Source organism: Pan troglodytes, chromosome 13 (assembly GCF_028858775.2).
Source record: "Pan troglodytes isolate AG18354 chromosome 13, NHGRI_mPanTro3-v2.0_pri, whole genome shotgun sequence".
Classification (NCBI taxonomy): Eukaryota; Metazoa; Chordata; class Mammalia; order Primates; family Hominidae; genus Pan; species Pan troglodytes.
Window position 1 is genome coordinate 67,521,981 of NC_072411.2, and position 17,270 is coordinate 67,539,250.

General features: G+C 34.7%; 1 protein-coding gene across 1 annotated transcript in view; it reads left to right on the forward strand.

The window, feature by feature from the left end:
- The window catches only part of CSRNP3 (cysteine and serine rich nuclear protein 3), a 208,531-nt gene that overhangs the window by 24,824 nt on the left and 166,437 nt on the right, over positions 1-17,270 (forward strand). The gene's annotated exons all lie outside the window — the stretch shown is intronic.

The following is a 17,270-nucleotide window of genomic DNA, read 5'->3' on the forward strand; positions in this document are numbered from 1 at the left end:
TCCCGGGCTCAAGTGATTCTCCTGCCTCAGCCTTCTGACTAGCTGGGATTACAGGCATGTGCCACTACGCCTGGCTAATTTTTGTATTTTTAGTATAGACGGGGTTTCACTATGTTAGCCAGGCTGGTCTTGAACTCCTGACCTCAGGTAATCCTCCCACCTAGACCTCTCAAAGTGCGAGGATTACAGGCATGAGCCACCGTGCCTGGCCATTATTTATATTTGATCTTGAAATTTGTTCTAATGCCTACAACTCCCACATTTTTGAAAATGTATATACTTTAAATTTATCAGAGGCTAGGGTATTTAATTCCATCTTTGAGAACCTTGGTTTGGAAGAAATCATGGAAATTAATATTATATATAATTTTTCCAACATAGCCTGTCCTATTTTATGATTTCCTCCAAAGATGCTGTCCATTATCTTCTTGCTCTGTCAGATCCAACTTTCTGCTGTTTGCTGTTTCTATGACAACCATCATTTTGGCTTGGAGAGATTAGTACATATTCTGGATATATATACATTTATAGATATATATTTCAAGAACTCTTTACTTGCCAAAAGAATTGATTAGGCTTCCCATTATAGTGGTCATTAATCAGTTATAATGAAATGCTATGCTAAGATCATGGTTACATAAGACAGATGTCATACTTTTGGCTTAGATTTTTATAAATAGGCATAAAGCTAGAGAGGCTGCAAAAGGAAACCTAGGGAGTTAAGTTAACTGAGTAATTCATGAACATTAATAAGAAAAGTTATGTGTTTTTAAAATGCCCTTCAATGTCTGATAAACAAATGTTTCATTGAAAAATTGAAGAATGGAGTCCAAAAAGGATAAACACAGCCTACATTAACATTATCATTTTCAACAGAGTAGCTCTTCTGTAGTAGCTTTGTAGTGAGAGTATGGAAATGGTTGAAATTTATAATTACAATTATTTTAAGCTCCTTGATGGCAAGACCTTTGTCCTATATTTCCCCCACATTGCTGAATGGGAGTAATCAGAATAGCGAGTGTTATTGAGCAGTTTATGATTTGGCAGGCATTGTGCTGAATGCTTTAAACAAATTATCTCATTTAATTCTCCTTACTTTAGTTGCTAAATATGTTTATTTTTGATTGGTATGTTCATGACTTTTTACTAAAAAAGATTCAATTGATGAAATGTTTTCTTCATCTTAAGTATAACGTGAGTCAACTGAAATAGGCCAATTGTATAGCAATTATTAAGATTGTTAAATACAATTAGGGTCTCCTTCAACAGGTCCAGATTTATTGAAAAAAAGTTTTCATATCAGATGTTCATGAAGATTCCAATTTATGCATACACTATTGCCAGTCTGAACTAGGTAACTTCCCAAACTCCTCATATAGTTTCATTAACCTTTAAATTTATTACTAAATCAGAATTCAGCATTCTCATGTATTAGTAAATTAGAACATTGAAATATTTAGAACTGACGTATTTAATATTTCTTTGTTTCTTTAAAAAGCTGAAATGTAGAAAAAAATTTTAGCTTTGAGGATGATTTTTGCAGTATTTTTTCTTATGGTGAAAAAGTATACAGAACCTACATACTATGCAATTAGTTGAATAATCTTTGGAAAATCCACATAATTAATTATTATATAATCAACAAAAACAGCTGAATAAATGTATCTACTGACATAAAAATATATTCACATTTATAAAGAAGTTTGCAAAATTATATTAATTTCATCAATGTTTATAAAATCTTAAATACGTGGTATAATAAGATCCAGAAGGAAAAAGAAAAACACACATTTTCTATAGATGGTAATATTCAAAAAGTAGTAGAATTCTGGGTGTTTTTAAAAATCTATATATATTTTCACAATTTATTTTTATATGCTTATCCTAACTAGATCTATTTTGTTATTATAATAGTTTTCTAGAATTTTCCACCAATATGATTATTGCTGTTTATGACTTACTTGTAGATTAATCTTAGAGCAAATCTCTAAAGGTGGAAATCATAGTTAAAAGGGTATTGTTTTTAATTGCCCTCCAGAAGACTTTACCCATGTATATGCCCACTTCTAATATGTGAGTGCATATTTCCTCAACACCTTACCAAACACCTTACCAAAACTAGTTAGGTATTTTCTCTCTGTCTGTCTTCTGTCTGTCTGAATCTCTCTCTCTCCCCCACCTGCCACCGGCTCCCTCTCTCTCTCTTCCCCTGTCTCTCTCTCTCTCTGTGTATGTATAAATACATTCATATATGCACACATTACAGACCCACACACATACATACATAGATTAATATGATTAGTGAAAACATGTACCAATGTTTGCACTTGAATTTCTCTGAATTCTAGGAAGCTAATTATTTATGTATTTAATCATTTGCCTTGTGTATGTGTGTGTGTGTATGTGTGTGAATTGCCTATCCAGGTTTTTTATTATGATAGTGATTTTCTTTTTCATTGTTTTATAATATTAAGGATTAGTTATTTGGTGAATGCATACACAATATCTTTCCTATTTTGTCATTTTTCTTCTAACTCTATGTTTGCTAGTGAAATATATTTGTACTGTCAAATATATTATGAATTTAGCTTTAGGAACTGTTTAGGCAAACTTCTACTGCCAAGATCAATTGTACACAAATAATTGCTCCTAGGATTTTCATAAATTTCTGTACGTATTTAAATCTTTAGTCCATTTGAAAATTTTATTGGCATATTGTGTGAAATTTAGAGATAATTTTCCTGTTTTCCTAAAATCATATATTGAATAATATATTATTTGTTATTTATTTGTGATTCTGTTCCTATGCTAAATTATCACATATAGTGTGATCATTGTTTGTGGTTTTCTTTTTATTACATGCTCTGGTTATTTTAAAACCAACATTAGTGTTATATTATGGCTTTGTAGTAGATTTCATTATCTCAGATGAGAGTTCTCAATTTTTCCTAACCCACCACTATTACCAGAAAAACAGTACACTACCATACTCTTAAAGTTTAACATTATCTCACATGATTATTATTTAAACTTTAGAAGAATATTTTTAAGCTAATAAACAAACTTGTTATGCCATTGGAATTACATTAAATATGTAGATTAATTTAGGCAACACATTAGATATCTTTTTGTATTTAACTATTATTTTATGCACAGCAGAATTTTATGTTTTTCTTTTTGCAATGCATATTCCCTGCTAAGTTTTTAACAATTGTTGTGTCTACTAAGAATGGGATTTTGTAATTATATGTTCTGAAAGGCTTTTTGGGTACTAGAAAGGGTATAGTGCTTTAAAAATGGAAATGCCTCCACCATTTCACCTTTAATTTAGTCATAGGATATACTTTGTCCTAAGTTAAGGAGATATTCTTCCATTAATTCTTTCTAATTAATAATGAATGTAAAGTTGTATCAGAATCTTAATAGTACATAGCAAGGTAATCCTATTTTGACCTATTAATATGATAAAATGAAAAATATTCTTCCCAATATAAAACTATAATTGCCTTTGACTCTATTTCATTGTAAATTAATTTATTTAATTTCACATGAGTATCTAATTAATCTGGCAATGTATGTGCATTAAGAGACCTTTAAAAATGTTCAAGATTATCTTAAAATACATTTTAAAAATACATTTCAAATTCACATAAAAAAGAGATAATAAGATGAAAGTTATACAAGACAGCACTACCAATAACCCTCTTGCGTCTGATCCTTCATTTTAATGCTGAATGTTTTTGAAACGTATCGTTTAATCCTCACAAAACAACACAAGAGGTGAGTAGGAATGGTAGTCCTAGCACAGTTTATTCTTATGTGAAAGATAAGGAAACTGAGATGCAAAGGGGATAAGTAGCTTATCTAAGTCCACACAGCTTATAAACGCTGGCATTAAAAACTTAAAACCGGCTCAAACTCCAGTGCCCGCACTGTTAACCACTATAGTATGCTATACTTTCTACAAGAAAATAAAAATAATTTTTTCACTTCCATGCCATGTAACAAAACTGTTTTCAAAATCTTTAATTTAAAAAATTCTGCATTAAATACAAGCAGTCCTTTAGTTCTTATCTATAGTATTATTAATTAGAATAAAATGACGGTACCACTGGAAGTGCTAGAGATTGCGATTCTGATCGTTTAACCAACTATGCTGATTACCATTAAAATTAGTTTTGTAAAATGCTGAAACTCTCATGTCCCTGCTTTTGGTCCCTCACATGACTGAAGAAATACAAATTCTTTACATATCTCAAGAGTTTGTTAAAATTCTATTTATGCAAGGGCTAATGGAGCACACCACATGTTAAAGACCACACTGAAGACGTATTGCTGCATATGAGCAGACTGAAAAGGATGTTTCTGTCCTAAGGAACTTATACTCTACTTGAGAAGTTCAGACTAATAGACATGACATGTTTTAGCATGCAACCATGCTAAAAAATATAATTGTCAACTAGTACATTGTATGGATTGGAGAAAAATTAACTCTCATTTTCAGAAAACTTCAACCTGGAGACAGTACATCATTAAATGGAAGTAAATTTTATGGGATTGGGGTTATAAATTCATTCTTCAAACAAAATGTTTCTTGACAAGTAAGATCTGATTCTCAGTTTTGGGAAGTCAAAACGAAAAAACAAGCAAGCAAAAACTACTAACCAACTTTTGGTTTCTAGTGATTTCTGTCCTATAAAGGAAAACCCATTTATTTCTGTCTATTTCCCACTTAATTGGAGAATAATAGAAAGATAAAGGCATTGCTTGAAGTGGAAGAAGAAAAAACTCAAAACATCAGATTTCAGGAGGCAAATAGATACAGAAGTTGACTGGGCCTCCTGTACCTTTTTTTTGCAAATGGGTTAAACAATAAATTATTCACTTACTTTATTTTTAAAAATCTTCAATTATTGAAGTAGGATAAAATAGAACAACACTGCTCTGTTTAGCATCTCATATTCTATAGCTGCAGATGAACTTCAGATTCATTTTTGTTTCTTTGTAGTGAATTTTTGTTTTGATAGCCTTCATCTGGCATTAATCTGCATTCTTTTTGTCTGATTACCAGACATGAATCAAGGAATACAACTGGTTTCTCTATCTTAAAAGGCTGAGAGGAATTACTTTTCTAACTTCCGGAGGTTTTTTAAATTTAAATTATTTATTTAAGATAAAAGGGAGAGAATTCATTCAGTATTGTGGCAACAAGGCTTGTCAACATAACCACATTCATTTAATTTATCTTACTGGTAATACAAAACCACAAGCATTCTTTAATTTCATTTCTTTTACTGGTAATACATGGCATTTGTCCTAGCATTTCTTTAAAATAGTCAAAGTTAATGATTATGGTTATATTAGTCAAGACTTTTTATTGCAAGTGACGAAAACCCTATACTATCTATCTTAGATAAAACAGAGATATCCTAGCTCATGTAATCGAGATAGTCAGGAGTAGGTCACATTAGGCCAAAATGGATTGGGGGTTCAAATGATACCCTCAATACCTACCCCGTCCACCATGACTTGGATCTCTCTTCACTGTGGGAAGGACTTATTTTCTCCTACCCATATATGGGATTACGGGTTCCCCAGATGATCTGCGGAAGATGTCTGTGTACTTATACATATTGCTCTCTTCTTGAAGACAAGAAGGCATCTCTTCCACCCCTAGCTCCAACAGTTTAGATCTCCAGGATTATTTTAATGTGTCAAGTATGTGTCCATTTGTGCTCAGATAGGATCTCTGTCAAATTGCATTTCCCAACTTCCATGCCTACTCCCTTCCAGATGGGTTCAGCAAATAAGATGCCTTGGTGGGAAAACGGAGGGCAGGGGTGAGGGATACACAAGAATATTCTCACCAACCCATCCGTGCCTCAGATGATATATCTAGTGGCTGCCACATCTTCTCATGATTCAGGCCTTGTTGCAATGGCCCAACTTTTATATTCATAGCCCCCATGCAACAACCTCCCCAGGGATTCGGCTCCCAGAAGGCAGCACCCACTCTTGATCTCTGGTGACTTACATCGCCTCTTCCTTTGGGCCTCCAGTCTGAGGGGTGGCGGCATCTACCCACTGTTGCTAATATCTGAGTTTCTTTTTCCTTTTTTGTTTGGGGTCTCAGCTCCCTCAAAACCATTGTAACTACTTCCTTGTATGAAATTTCTTCACACAGGAATCATTAGACCACCCGGCACGAACTCTATTTTCTAAACTGGAACCTGACTGACAACCCTAGCTTGGGCCGCATACTCTTCACTGAATCAAACATTGTCACCAGTGGATGAGGTCCTTTGATTGACTGTCTCATTCATTTCTCCCTTGTAGTGGTAACAAGAAAGGAGACATGGAATATGTTACTAGAAAAAATAGGAGGAAGAAAAATGTGTTGGGCCACCAATAACAATGGACCCCATATTAGTAATTCACTTTGATCTCGTAGTTCATAAACATGAAAAAAAGCTAAACTAAATATTTTTTCAAAACAACACTGCAATAAAATTATTTGTAAGTGAATAGTGGAAATTACTCATAGCCAATTGCTTATTAAATTTATAAATATTCTATCACATTCTGTTCCGTTTTTTAATTTTCTGGTTAATAAAAAGAACTAATATATTGAGGATATGTTGTAAGTCCCATGATATAAAAATAAGTAAAATGTTTTACTTATTTTCACTATATAGTATAAAATCAGAGTTCATATGCCCATATGAGAAATGAAGAGACTGATGTTAAGTAATTTGTTAAAAGTCACAGAGGTTAGAAATTTCCAAAATATGGCAACCTCTGTTTTTTGGTACCCCAGAACCTAAGCATCTTTTATTACATCATCGTGCCACTAATATTTCTCTCTTGAACAGCATTGAATCTGCAGTTCTCTAATTATATTTTTAAAAAATCTTCATTTAGGGCTCCTCTGTATTCACCCTATGGTAAAATCACTTTATCATAAAGGCATCTATTGTGATGTCTATTTATACAAAGAGACTTCTGTGATAAAATTCCCTCATGTGATATCCAGAATGGATATCATACATTTTTTCCTTTATTTACACTTTATATTTCACATTGGCATTACGTACTCCATGTTGTTACAAACAGACCAATTTGGGGTCAGACTAATTACATGATTATATACCCCTTCTGTCTGCCACAACATGCAATGCTTCTGGGGCGTAATGAAAGTACTTAAACATGTATAAATACTTATTAGGTGCTCAGCACTTTCTACAGGGGACTATTTGGGATACTCCTAACATCTTATTGTGGCAGAAAAGATACGGACATATTATTGTTAGAAAGCCTGTGGTTTGTTCCACATTTTTTAAGAGAATAAAACTTGTCAGGGCAGCCCTAGCAACCATTCAAGAGCTTATTTGAGCATTCTTGTTCTCCAGGACAAAAATCGCATGGTTTCCATGCAGGAACATATCCATGATAACACTTAAGTAGGTGCCATCGACTGCTTGATTAACTAAAAGTTGAGCTAACCAATTATGTAAAGGTCTCCGTCTTTTATTCCTATCAGTGGATGTCAGTTTTTCTTTTTTTAGAATCGATTTCTATTTTCTGCAGCTGAACATGAAAGTACACTGACTAACATAGTCTGCAGTTTAGCTGTGTTCCCAGGACCATCTGTAAGAATTTATGCATTTCCTGGGAATCTGATCAATTCTACCGGCAATTCTGTTTTCTTTGTAAGATTAAGTAACCCTGCAATTAATTTTATATTTAAAAGTTGATGTTTCTTTGAAAAAATTGTGAGCCCCATGTCCAAAAGACATTCTGTACTTTAAAATTGACTTCCCTGAATAAGTCTCTTTTATGCACACATACAAAGAATTTTATGTTAAAAGCATGGATATCATCATACCACAGACTTCATTTAATATTTCTTCCTTTCTTTCTTCTTTTTTATTTTTTGGCTTGACTTCTCCATCTTCTTCCCCTCTGTCCTTCATTCACATCTCTTGCCCCTGTGAGTAACTCTTATTGACAATCTGGTTTATATTCTTTCATGTGTTTTTAAAATATTGAATAATCATAAACATTTACATATTCTAAGAGGAATTTTTAGTCAAAAAATGGATTGTATTTTCTCTGAGGGTTTTCTGTCAAAAAAACAGATCATATCTATACATTTTTCTTCATCTTGGTTTTCTCATTGGACAGCACCTTATGGAAATTCCCCAAGTTATTTGTCATAGCTGTATTTTAGTAACTTTTATTTGTTTAATAATTTCATAATATTACAAGGTATGGACATTTAACAGTTTAGTCTGTCTTTCCCCTGTGGGTGCTCATTTGTTTCGGGTTAGTTTTTATGTTACTATGAAAAAGGCTATAATATATATTCTTTAAAAAATATCCTTATAGACTTATACTTCACCTTTTATGAGACAGACATTTATGGACTAACACTGACTTAACAGATATTAGCATATTGCTTTTTCCAAATGGCAGTAAAATACATACTCCTATCAGCTTTGGATAAGATTATACTTTTTCCCATAAATACCAAGTAATAGGTGTTTATTTATCCATTCAACGAGAGAAAGCCCCTCCCCTCATGATGTCTACATTAGTCATCAAGATGGATAATAACTAAATAGCTCTATAAAGTCACAAATGTGCTGTGAGGAAAAATAAAATAGGGTTAAGGAATAGGAATGGGGATAGCTATTTTAAATAAAGATGTTTATATAAGGCCACTCCAAAGAGAATATTTTGGGGGCTCAATGAAGTGAGGGAGTAGGCCATGTAATATGTGGGGTAGGAGGAGGCTTCCAGGAGAAATAATAACAAATGTAAGATGTCAGAAAAGAGCTTGACACTTGTGTGAAGACTGGATTCGAAGTTATTGTCAGGTAGTGGAAGTGAAAGATGTGGGGACTTGGCCTAAGGTGGTAGCTGTGGAGATGCTGAGAAGTGGTCAGATTCAGGATGCATCTTGAAGGCAGAGCTGAAAGGCAATGCTGATTGTTTGGCTGTGGGGTGTGAGAGAAAGACATGAACATGAATTATTTATAGGCTTTTTAAAATAAGCATTTTATTTTCAAATAATGTTAGAGTTTTGAAAAAGTTGCAAAAATATCACAGAGAGTTCCCATGCACCCTTTGCTCAGCTTCCCCCAGTGTTAACCTCTTACATAACAATAGCACACTTGTCAAAGTAAGAAATTACCACTCGGTATCATGCTATTAAACAAGGTACAGACTCTTCAGCTTTCACATTTTACCCATGAATATTCTTTTTTTGATACAGGATCCAATCAAGGATACCACATTGAATTCGGTCATCATGTCTCCTTAGTCTCATTGAGGTGTGACAGTGACTGTCTTTCCTTGTTTTTTATTATCCTGATTTTTTGAAGAGCTTGAGTCAAGTTATTTTAGAATGTTCCTCAATCTTAGTTTTCTCTGATGTTTTCTAATGATTAGACTTCGGGTAAGGGTTTTTGGGAAGAATACCAGAGAAGTAAAGTACTCTTCATATTGAATCATATCAGGGATATATAATATCAGCCTAATGTATCACTGGTAATATTCACGTTAGTCAGTTGGTTGAGATAGTGTCTGCAAGATTTATCCACTGTAGCATTACTATTTTTATTTTTTCACACTCTGTTTTTTTGAAATAACTAACCCAACCCAGGTCACACTCAAGGTCGATGGTGGTGATCAAGCTTTGCTTCTTAAATGGGGATGATCTGTATATGTTCTTTGGAAATTTTTTGTAAGGAACAGTTTTTCTCTTCTCTCTCATTTACTTGTTTACTCAGTCGTTTATTTAGATCCATATAGACTCATATATATTTATTTTTTCTTGGGATTATAATATAATACTACCATTAATATTTGTTGCCTCAGCTATTTCAACTCTGACCATTGAGAGCTCTTTCAGGTTTGCTCTTGTATCCTTTTGACATGCCCTGGTCTATCCTATTTTTCTTCTTCCTTACTTTCTGGTATTTACACAATGTTTCAGGTTCATCTTGTATTTCCTCTTTCCTGGTCCTGAAATCAGCCATTTTCACTAAGGAGCTAGGTTTTAATTGAGCACTTTAGTAAATGATGATGCCATTTCCTGATATAAAGAAGCCCAGAGAGGGTAGAAGCCTGGATTATGTGTCTTCTGTCCTTTGTTCCTTATTACTTATTGTTGTTATTTTTTGGACATACTATGTTTGAGAAGCCTATTGGCCATTCAAATGGAGTTGCAGAATAGAGTAAACAGTAGATATGAGTCTAAAGCTCAGAGAAGAGGTTCAGGTTAGAGATCTAAATTTTGGATTCATCAATAAATGGTGCTACTTAAAGACATGGGATTGGGTTTGATTTCCTTGGACAGTGTCAGAGAAGTCTCAGAACTGAATCTGCTAAAGGATGTAGAGTTCAGGAAGAATGGAAGAAATCAGGCAAAGGAGTTGAGAAAGAGCAGCAAATGAGGTAGGAAATAAACTAGGATTGTGTGGTATCCTAGAAGCCAAGTGAAGAAATACATCAAGAAAGGAAAAGTGATTATCAGAGTCAAGTTCTGTTGAGAGATTGAGGAAGATAATGACAGAACTTACCATTGGATTTGGCAATATTCAAGTTCACTGCTGACCTCGATAAGTGTTATTTCAGTAGAGCTGTGGAAATGAAGCCTAATTGAGAGGAATTCAATGTAGAATTGCAGCTGAGGAATGGAGAATGCACTCTTTAAAAAAAGTTTGTTAAAAAACAGACCAGAGAATTAGGGTGATAGTGAGATGGGGAGCTGATGAAAAAGAAAATAACGATTTTAAGATGGGAGATATTATAACATATTTGCATACAAATGGGCATAATCTAGTAAAATGGAGAAAAATGATGATGTGGAAGACAGAGGGTATAATTGAAGTCGTGAAAACCTAAGTTGGTGAGAGGAAATGGAATCTAAGTCTTAAGAGAAGGGGTTGGCCTTAGGGAGGAGAAGGATGTTTCTTCATCATAACATGATTGAAGACAGACTACATGATCACAAATGCCAAGTGTATAGAGGATACAGTGATAGAAAAAAGGGAGGAAGTTTAACTGTGGCTCTTTCCATTTTCTTAGAAGCAGTATCATGAACTGAGAGTGAGGAGGTGGGAAGGAATGTGGGATGGTTGAAGAGGCAAAGGTGTCTCTTTGAGCGATATCATAGAGCCAAGCCATGAAATATCAAAGAAAGTGTGATAAGATTGCCAGGCACTACAGGGGACCCACTTATGTTTGTGGTCATATACCAAAAGTTATGTCTTATTTTCATGTATTCTACATTTTCTCTAGTTGCAGTCATGTGTTTAGCTTCCAGGGGGCAGGTTCATAGCAGGAGGAGAACTGAATTTAATCAGGTGGGGTTTTTTGTCACACTAGTTTGAAGAAGAGAGAGAGAAAGGCCTTGGAGGTGAGTGTATGTGCAAGGGAAAGACTAGCATGATGAATAATGGTATTTAGTTAAACTCTAAATTTGGTAAGTGAGGAAGTGTGAGCATTTGTGGAATGAGTGAAAAATGTGTTCAGGTCAAGAAAATTTTTTATTAGTGAAGTATATCATTTAAGTAATGTGGAGACCTATGTTATAAAGCTTCTGTAAGGCTTTATACCCTGTTGATCTTATTTACCTTTTCCAGTGGTAGAACTTGAAACACGTTTTTCAATCCCTTCTGTGGTAATCTGTCCAGTCTAGTTTGTACCTCTTCTAGGGCCAGTCTTACCAATTTACAATTTTCTGGAAAATCATCTACTTCCTTAAGTTTTATAATTTTTACCTAAATTGTCACCTAGATTCTCTTATAAGTCTAACAGATTTCCAGAAATTGTAATACCTCTTCCTATGCCTTTAAATAGAGAATTATTACCTGAACAATTTTAGAAAATTGTTTGCACATTTTTGAACACGGGTGATTGAATGGAAGAATCCATGGTGACCACCTCATCTATAAATAGTCTAAGATTAATTTGGTTATATAACTCTTGTGCACTTTACTGAAATAGAATGACTAAGTACTATTATTCTTTTGGAAACATTTTTTGTCATGTAATAATATTTCTTATATTTCAACATATGTGAAAACAATGGAAATTCATTTTTGTTGTTTGGTAGACGAATCAATTATGGGCTGCAATATTTTTGTTAGCTGTACTTCAACATGTATGTGAAGGTACAAAATTGGAGTGGTATTGATATCTTAAAAAGAATTATAAATAGAATTAATATGACTGTCAGTGAAGTTTCTTCTCTTAAAAAGATAGGGTCAGCCGGGCATGGTGGCTCACACCTGTAAACCCTGCCCTTTGGGAGGCCAAGGAGGGAGGATCACAAGGTCAGGAGACTGAGATAATCCTGGCTAACACGGTGAAACCCCATGTCTACTAAAAATACAAAAATATTAGCCGGGCGTGGTGGCACGCGCCTGTAGTCCCAGTTACTTGAGAGGCTGAGGCAGGAGAATCGCTTGAACCCAGGAGGTGGAGGTTGCAGTGAGCCGAGATCCCACCACTGCACTACAGCCTGAGTGACAGAGCAAGACTCTGTCTCAAAAAGAAAAAAAAAATAGGGTCAACTCTGCATAGAAGATTGCTGTCTCCTGCTAGATTTCTTTGCCCCAGGCCCTTTGCTCTGTCAGGAAACTGTCCTTCAGAGTAAATGATGCTTGTGCTGGTTGCAGGCATATTAATTATGCAATGCTGTATTTTGAGATGCAATTGCAGATGCAATTAAACTATTTCACTGAATTTACAAGTTTTATTATCACTTGAGAACACCAGACAATTACTCCACTTGTGTTCATAGACCATCATTCCCTTTTGATGTATTTGGGTTGTGATGTGTGCCAGGCTTCCAGACAAGCAGAAGTCGTCAACTTAGAGGTCTCAAATTCTGTGATTCTGACAGGAACAGATTTATTCTCAAAACCCCAGCATTGGCAAAAGATATTTTTTTAAAGGCAGGAACAAGATGACAGCCTTTCAAACAAGTTCTATTTCTTTATAGCTTATCACTGAATCATCTATTAAAAATATTACCAGCTAATTTTATAGTTTAGTCAGTGCTATCATTGGGATGTGACCTTCAGTGATCTCAGTGCTGGCTGGCTTGGCTGCTGACTGAAACATACCAGCAATAGCTATGTGCCTCACTGACCTACTAAAGGTACCCTTTTAGAGAAAATGTTGAAAACATGGAAGAGTGCCTTGACCATTGCCAATCAAGATAGCAGCTGGGATTTGCAGGACAATTTGCAGTGATTTCCAAGGGCAACCAGGAAGCCAAAGAGGCTGGAACAAGGAGGTTGTCTTTACTTTCCCCATCAGCATTGCAATATTGAAGGAATTTCCACAAGTTAAAAAACTGGTTCTAGATGACTTTCTCAATTAAGCCCCAAATATTAGAAAAGAGCAGATGTGAATCATAAGAGTTAGATGCACATTTCTAAATGATGATATGGGTTTATGTCAGTTTTATTTTTCATTAAAGTTATATTCAGACATCTGACCCTGGGCTTCTTTAAATGAGCATAACAAAGTTGTTTGAAGACAAATGATGTTATATTTATATAAGTATACAGTTATCAGTCTTCTACAAGTTTTAAACTCCTCAAACATTTTTTATAGTACCAGGAATGATTATATTTATCCTTGAATCAGCTGTAGAGGACATTTGTCCCTGCTAAGCCCAACCATAGGGCGTGGATCCCACTCACAGGTGGTATGAAAAGGCAGTGTTGAGGCTATCCAATTTGGTTGTGATCACCTCATAAAGGCAAGATTCCAGGAAAAATGGCAGTTCCCGCTGATCTTCTGTGATGTGCCCAGGGGGACCTGCAAAGGAAGAGTAGCTGCCCCTTAATCTTCCTGAGGTACATTACATCCCTGGATGATTCCTCTACAAAGTTGCCTCAGGGTGAGCGCTGTAGATCTTAGCACAACTTTTAAAATTCTATCTCTCACATGTGTGCACACATACTTTGTTTTAACACAGTCTTACACAGTCAGTGTCCCCAGGTAACATCCACCCAGCACAGGGGCTAAACTGGAATGGTCACCTGCATCAACTACTGTGCATTGTGCACAGAACAGGCATTAAGCACCAGATCCCCAATACTTGGACCTTTGCATTGAATATGTCATTCTTCCCAACTCCTCCTCCTGCTCCTTCTCCTCCTGCTCCTCCTCCTCCTTAAACATTTTTTTAGAGGCTGGTCTCGGATTTCTGGTCTCAAGTGAACCTCCCATCTCAGCCTCCAGAGTAGCTGAGGTTACAAGGCTTGCACCACCACACACAGTAACTCCTTCTTCCTTTTCGGTAGACTTCACCCTAGTGGCTTCACTGGCCTTAGTTAGGGTCAGTTTTATGCATGAGATTTATTTTTATATCCTTGACTTTCAAACAGGTTAGAGTTTGAATTCCTTTCTTCTATAGGCCAGGGTACCTTTGCCTCTGTCTAAATTATAGGTTAGTTATAGATACGTGGCCAAGCGCTGTGGCTCACGCCTGTAATCCCAGCGCTTTGGGAGGCCGAGACGGGCGGATCATGAGGTCAGGAGTTTGAGACCAGCCTGGCCAACATGGTGAAACCCCGTCTCTACTAAAGATACAAAAAAAAATATTAGCCAGGTGTGGTGGTGCACGCCTGTAGTCCCAGCTACTTGGGAGGCTGAGGCAGGAGAATCGCTTGAACTGGGAGGTGGAGGTTGCAGTGAGCCAGCTGCACCAGTGCACTGTAGCCTGGGTGACAGGGCAAGACTCCATCTCAAAAAAAAAAAAAATACATATATATATATGTAAATTTAGATCACTAGATTTCTCAATATTTTTGCTTTCCTCAATAGAATATCTTAATGCCTAAAGAAAGACTTTTATTTATTTGGCTGTCAAATACAATTATGTTTTTGAATTTCAACTTTAATAATGGGTAGTCAAAAATACGTAATTTTTTTCTTTAGATTTAGTTACAGATCACAAATATAGTTAGTTTTCTTGTTTGTAAAATAGGCAGCTTGAACGAAATAGCATCCTCATTTTCTTTTTATGGCAGCAGAAACTTTTATTTCTAGGATGAAATTTTAAATGGTATCTTAATAAGAAATTACATTTAATAAGGAATTTATTTTCACTAACGAGAAAAGTTGACCTTAAATTATGAATGCTATTTATAGACGTATGCAATTCAACATCTAATTTAATTATTTTCTTTTAATTGCAAATGTCTTTTTCTTTTCCTTTCTTTTTTTTTTTTTTTTTTTTTTTGAGACAGGGTCTTGCTCTGTCACTCTGTCACTCAGGCTGGAGTTCAGTGGCACGAGCTCGGCTCACTGCAACCTCCGCATCCTGGATTCAAGAAATTCTTGTGCTTCAGCCACCCAAGTAGCTGGAATTACAGGCGTGCACCACCATGCCCAGCTAATTTTTACATTTTTAGTAGAGATGAAGTTTCACCATGTTGGCCAGGCTGCTCTCAAACTCCTGAGCTGAAATGATCTGCCCGCCTTGCCCTCCCAAAGTGCGGGGGTTACAGGCATGAGCCACTGTGCCCGGCCACAAATATTTTATAACTTTTTAAAGTCTATATTCAGTGGACACAAACAGAGATCTGTTTGTATGCTTGCTTGCTGCTTGCTTGTTGGTTTTTAATTTCTTGAACTGTAATCTCAGGATATTCATCTTTAACAGAGAAAACAGGAAAAGCTCCATTCTTAGATGTTGCTCAAAATAAGTGCAAAGGATGATTCAAGTTATATCTTCATTGGTCTTCAGTATGCCATCATTTGAATGTATAATGTTCTCAATAGAATTTTAAGATATTTAAAATTATACCTAAAATTGTACGGCAAGGTGACTATAGTTAATGATGCTATATTGTATTTTTGAAAAACGTAAACAGAGAGGTTGCTGTACACTCTCACCACAAAATTGATAACTATATGAGGTAGTATAATTTATTAATTAGCTAGAATTAACTATTCCATAATGCATATATACTTCAAAACATGTTGTAAATGATAAAAACATACAATGTTATCTGTCAATTTTTTAAAAAACCTAAAAATCATTAAAAATAATAAAATTGAATTTTGATTGCGTTTTTCTGAGGTTTCTTAAGTTCATCTACCAAATCTGGGGTTACTCAGAACCAAACTGACTCAATAACCTCTATTAGCTCTGTAATTCCAATCACAATTTGATATTTCTGTGCTATTGTTGTATCACAGTTAATCCAGTTTATTCCAAATCTTTATCTCAGCATATCTATGTAGGTATTGATAAAGTTTAAAGGAAAAAAGAGAATCTTGGCGGCACAATTTGCCTGAGACAAATTTTTTTCTTAAAGATTGTGATATTTTGTTTGTTCAAATTACAGCAGCATAAGTTGCTTGTGTAGGGTATTTGTTCATTCAGGTAACATATTTGTAGAATTTCTACACTAGCTATTGTCATTGGCTATGATCAATGATAGCTCTGTTCTGCCTACTGTGGAAACATAATAAATGAACAAGCTTCTCTATCTCATTTTTAAAGAAAATTTTTACATTTTTATATGGACTTGGTAATATTACCTTGACATACAAGAGTAGAAAATTCCTTAGTGGTTTAGAAAAAGTGATTATATACATTTTAGTCTGGGTAAATAAAAAGTATATATCATTACTGCCTGGGTTTCATAATCTGTCTAAATGGTTGCACTAATCACTTCTAATTACGGCACTGTAATTTTAAAGAACAACATTTTTGTTAATGTATGTCATTTTAAAGAATATTTTGTAAATTTTCTTAAGGCCTAAGTTATCTTAAGTCATGAATATATAAATATTTGAGTTAATTTTATAATTAAATAGTTTCCTTTAAGCAAATCAAACAAATCAAGAACTCTAACAAATATTCATTGTGATTTTTATTGACTATCAAAAGCTACAACATTTTGGTTGATTTCCCTGGATTTTTGTGTGTTTTGAAGATATGAATCTCCTAAAGACTAGAAAGTTGCTTAAGTCTAGTGTAATGCTGGTTAATAGAATGGATATATCTTTAACTTATTGTCCCAAATAATATTTGTTGATTGAAAACCAGATAAATAAATGAGTTAAACTATGTATGGATCATTAGAAATTTACTACATTGTTCTAAGAAAAAATTTTCTTTGCTAAATTATATAGCATATGATTTTTCAGTTCTGTATTTAATGCTTTACTTATAGTTTAAGATTTCTATTGATTTTCTCCTATGTAATCACGATGTTGGCACCTTTAGT